At 49.0% G+C, this 5,441-nt stretch overlaps 1 long non-coding RNA gene across 1 annotated transcript; it reads right to left on the bottom strand.

The window, feature by feature from the left end:
- Positions 1-1,366: 1,366 nt before the first annotated feature.
- Positions 1,367-2,966, bottom strand: LOC127755454 (uncharacterized). The gene is made up of 4 exons (XR_008013020.1): positions 2,493-2,966; positions 2,145-2,400; positions 2,007-2,069; positions 1,367-1,920 (listed from the first exon to the last, which is right to left on the bottom strand). It is a non-coding gene; the product is annotated as an uncharacterized LOC127755454 (long non-coding RNA).
- Between the last annotated feature and the right edge of the window lie 2,475 nt (positions 2,967-5,441).

The raw sequence follows: 5,441 nt of genomic DNA, 5'->3' as shown, positions 1-5,441 counted from the left end.
TTGCCTGTGGCAATGGCGTGCCGCTGCCTTAACTCCGCTGCCTTACCTACTTCTGTTTTTGGAATGTATTCCGGACCGCTCGGTCCGATGATTTAAGACTATGCCTGCGGGCTTATGATGTAATAATTTGTACTAGACACTCGTGTATGTGCACTTGGTATTTCAGCTATGAATTCGTGTGTACCAGACTACTTGATCCAGGGAAATGGTATTGTTTACACGATTGATTCCTGTTATAAAAACGGGGATCCACAGTGAGGATCCCTCTCCTCTCTCAAAACGCGCTTTAGTAACCCTGTATTGCTCTGGGAATTCAAGCTGCACAACACGGCTAGGTGGAGTTAGAACCCTTCTGGTGTCTATCCATTCTCTATATTGACATCTCCTTGGTGGTTCCTGGGAGGAAAGAATAGATGTAAAGCGAGCAAAGTTAGTAAATGTTGTGAGAAAATAAGGATTCATGTAATCAAAATATTCTTACCATGAAATCGTCGTCAAGAATATTTTGACAAACAAAGAACCTTCGACCCAATGTTGTAGGCTTTATGGAACGAAGAACCTGACAACGATCACCACACCTGCATCTTGGACGGGCTTCCCCATGGAGGGAGTGCCGTAGTTAGCACCTGCCAGTCGCTCTGTTGTTCACAACATTGTCGTTCATAAGCCGCTTTTCTCTGTAAGTATTGCTCAGTACTTTCGGATGTAATACCAGCGACCTTCTTGTAAACAAGTGGTTAGGTCGAGAACGGGATTTTCTGTATCGACCCACTCGATGTATGCGCAAGCCGTAGTGCGGGTCTGCCGAATAGAGTAGTGTTACGAAGAATAAAGCGATTGCCCATACGGAATGAATAAGCATATGCAGATAATAAAATACCTCACGGTCATAGTTAGGGCACCTAAAAAAGCGCCTTCCTCAAATATCAGGATTTCTCGAAGCCATTAGTTCGCATCGATCACCGCATAGGCAGAGAGGACGCTGGCACCAAGGTGGTAGTAGGTATACACAAGGATCGCTACGCCAGTTCGGATCCTCAACACCCCGGCGTCTAGCCATTGACGAACGCCGGTAGGATTTGTAATGAAGCAAGTGGGGAAGAGAGTACTGAATGTGACTGAGTTCTGAAAGATTGTGAGGCCTCACTCGTTAAGGCGACTTATATAGGCGCAAAAAATCGAGTGATATCCCTGACATGTGAACGTGGCAGGGCATGGTGGGTACGCCTGATTGGCGCCGAAAGTTACATGCCTGATCGGCGCCGAAAGTTACATTGGTCGTATGCGGCAAATGGCGGGCAAATACTCGTATCGCACGCAAATAAAGGAGGCTGCATCGGTACGGCAGAAAGTAGTCGTGCATGCGCCGAAAGGTTTCGTGCATGCGCCGAAAGGTATCATGCACATATAACAACAACGTAGTCATTACACAAGCATACAGTACTGGAAAGTGAAGCAAATAAACAAAGAGAAGACTGCTCTACTGGCCCTGCCCCGTGCCGCGACCACGCTTGGTCCTCCGGGCCTGTGCTCGCACGTGGTCCTGGGAGTAGGTGAAACGATCCGGTGGCACAGCACGGGTAGCACGAGTGTCTAGCGGCGGAGTGGCCTACGCCTGGTCCTGCGTCTGCACCGGCGGTGCGCCTCCCAGCTGTGAGGGGCCGATGACGTCCTCTGTCGAGCCTGAAGCGAAGTCGAAGTCAGTGATGTTGAAGAGCTAGGTGGAAGGCACCAAGCGGTCCGACGAGGTCCCAGCATGGTCCAGTGGTGGACCCTGACTCGACGTGCCGTCTGCCTGTGACGAAGTCCCGGTGTACTGCCAGAACTGCGCTGAGTGCGAGATCGACGCAGCTGCCTGAGACGCTGACCCTGCAGCCTGGGAGAAGTGGGCGGCCTGCGTCATAGCAAACTAGGCGAAACCTACACATCGACAATGGGACCCTTGTAAGCTAAGACATAAAATGCATGTAAATTGATTGTCGAAGTAATGTTGTTTTTTTAAGTACCTGTGGGGGGCACAACAGAAGGCCTAGCCGAGGAAGGCGGGGTGCTGAATGGTGCACGAAACCCTGAAGCAATCGGCAAGTGAAACGGCTCACATATATGTACGAGGCATGTACAGAAAAATCCTTAAAAATACTTACCTCCATGCGGAGGGGGAGTCGGCCTAGGAACGTGCGCAGCTGGACGGGGACCAGTCGGTACGGGTGGCCGCTGTACTGCTGCATTTGCCCGAGCAACGTCGTCTGCACGACAGGTGAGTACTCGGAGAATCGAGCGCATCAACTCCACCATCCGCGTGTACGTCGTCAGGTGCTCCTCAACGGTTACCGGAATCCCCGCGCCTAAACGTTGGATCGTCATTGAACCGTCAACAACGACCCGGTTGATGTCGTCGACCTGCATGGTTAATTTGTTCGAACATATTCGTAAAATTTGACGAAGAGAAAGACATGAAAACATAAAGGAATGGTGCGATGCAGGGTACTCACAGCACGAGCGAAGTCCTGGTCGCGGTGCCTGGCGTAGAGGTCTCTAGTGCTCGCAACGTGGGGCTGCTGCTCCAAGGGAGCGAAGGTGACCCTAGTACAAGTGCGTGGCTAGTACAAGCGTAGGTAGGCCTGGTACGCCTCCTCAGTGTGTGACTCTCCCTCGTGGTCCACGACCTCCTCGGTTGCGAGCAACCAGTCCTCAACAACCAGTCCGTCAGATCGTCCTGCCAGTCCACACCCGTGGTCACTGGCCCAACAGCGTCTCCCGCGAGCGGTAGCCCCAGCAAGTACGATACGTCCTGTAAGGTAGGGGCTACCTCACCGCACGGCAAGTGAAAAGTGTGTGTCTCTGGCCTCCATCGGTCGACCAAAGCTGCTAGGAGGGACCGGTCCACAGTCCATCATCTGGCCGGGTCCGTGTCGCCGGCGGCAGCCTCCACCAGCCGACACATCGGTAGGAAGCCGGCCTCACGCAGTTTGCAATAACAAATTAATATGTCATTATAAAAATTATTACAGCGCAACTAATTTATAGTAATACACTGTTCGTACCTCTCGACAAAGGAGTCGTGAATCATAAGTAGCTCACCGCACGTCCGTACCCAGAACGTCCCAAGCTGAGCCCCCTGCACCGCAGTAAGGTGAGACTAGTGTCGGTGATCTATCGCCGAGTCCAACAACTGAGGTGTATCCTAATGTGCCATCTCTGAAAAATATAGTGTTTCGCGTTAGAACAATTCAAAAAGTAGTAATGTCAAACAAAAGATAACTTGTAAAATTATGAAATAGTAATAAAATCAAGAGAATAATTATGTACAACAAGAGTACAGGCTATTTAAATATAGCAAACGTTAGTAAGGGTACATAACGATGACGTGCAATTTAACATATATGTAGAGTTCGATAATATAACATAACATAACATAACATTACGTGTCGAAGTCCGACATTACATCAGCATACCTAAAGACACTAGGCGCCTTAGTCTGACGTTACATCACGAGACCTAAAGACATGATATGCCGAAGTCTGACATTACACGATGAAACATAAACACATCGATAAGTTCGAAACAAATTACAAGCAAAGCCACATGCCAACATAGAACATAAGAACTACACCACGTAGCCAGACGTGGCACGACGACGCCTAGGACGTGGTCGAGTGGAGGTAGTGCCTTCACCCGTAGGGCGAGCTCCATCTGCTGCTGATCCTAATAGTCCTGCCTCCACCGCACTTGGTTTCTCCTTGTCTATAGGACAATGCTTGTAGGTGTGCCCACGTTCATCGTATTTGCTGCAACGCTTCACCCTGCCAGCCTCCGACTCGTCCATATCGTTGCGGATGCGACGAGTCTTCCTCCTTCCAGCCTTGCCTCGGGGCTTCGATGGGTCAGGAATATTGAGTACTTCATCGTTAGTCTCTGTGAACTCCCCAGCTATGCCGAACCCATAAATCTCGCCGCTCCATGTATGATATATTGCTTGCTTACTGAAGTACTGTGACACATATACTGCATCTGGTATGCCACACTCTGCTGCGGCAGCAATGACATGGGTGCATGGCCTGTGGAGCAGCTTCGGCTTTGCACAAGAGCAATGACATGTGCCGTCGGCTTTGAGAACACACTCCTGCTTCACTCTCTTGCGGTAGATACCCCTGCCTGCCTTATCTTGACATAGTATCTCAAACTTGTGCTGTTGGGTACCTGGCACTAGAGCTCGATGTTTCATGGCCTTTTTACGCAACTCCTCTAGCTTTTTCTGCATGAAAGTTCCAAACAAAATGCTGTTGTTCGGCATAGAGGGAAGAACTGCCTGGAACCGATCCCTAGAATACCTGCATGTCCCATGTAAAATGAACTCCACTATGCCAACTAGTGGCAGTCCATGGACACCGTGCATCACCTAGTTGTAAACTTCTGCCAAATTTGTTGTCATTATTCCATATCTAGCACCACCTATGTCATACGCCTTGGCCCATTTCTCTTTTGGTTCATGCAGAATCTACTGAGAAAATTTCCGAATCTCCAATCCAGTTCTTCTAACCAATGTTGGACTATCCGTTGGGAGAGGTCCAAGAGCTTGAGGAGGGTCAGCATCGACGGTCGATGGAGCCGCTGCACGCTTATCACTGCATTTGGCTGTCAACTCATCTAATCTCTTCCAAAGCTCATTGAATTTTTTCTCCTGGTTCTGGTTGCATAGCCTTAGCTCTCATATGACGCATGCACCACCTACTCTGTACATCTTCCCACTCACCAAGGTATCCTCGTTCCATACTCCCAAACTGCAACTCTTCTATCGCTCGCAGAATGCCAGCGTGCCTATCATGTATCAGGCACACATCTGGCCTCCTACCAACAACTTTTGTTTTAACCAATTTCAGGAACCAGTACCAGCTGTCGGTATTCTCACTCTCAACAAAAGCAAATGCCAAGGGCAATACCTAATTGGTCCCATCTACCCCTATTGCTGTTAGTATCTGGCCCCGATACTTTCCTGTCAAGAATGTCCCATCAATGCAGAGAACAGGACGATAGTTCACGAATGCCATCTTGCATGCATGTAGAGCTAAGAACGCCCTTTGCAGCACTCTTGCCAGGATGTTCAATTGAGGGGAATTTCTTCACTTCGTAAGAACTCCCAGGGTTTCTTTCCTCGATAACACCAAGCAGGCATGGCAAATTGTCATACGAGGCTTCGTAAGTTCAAAATCTCATCTCTATTATTTTCTGTTTGGCTCTCCAGGCCTTGGCATAGCTAATAGTATACTTGTATGTCTCTTCGATGTGTCGGATTATTGACCTTGGTTCATATGTGAGATTATCGATGACATGCGCATACATCTCAGATGCAACAAATGCACATGTAATGTTCCTGTGGTATTTCTGAACACCAGGTAGAAAACATGTATGCTTGGTAACGACTGACACTGTCGAATAATCCT

Source organism: Oryza glaberrima, chromosome 11, assembly GCF_000147395.1.
Source record: "Oryza glaberrima chromosome 11, OglaRS2, whole genome shotgun sequence".
NCBI lineage: Eukaryota > Viridiplantae > Streptophyta > Magnoliopsida > Poales > Poaceae > Oryza > Oryza glaberrima.
This window is presented reverse-complemented; position numbering and strand designations above follow the sequence as displayed.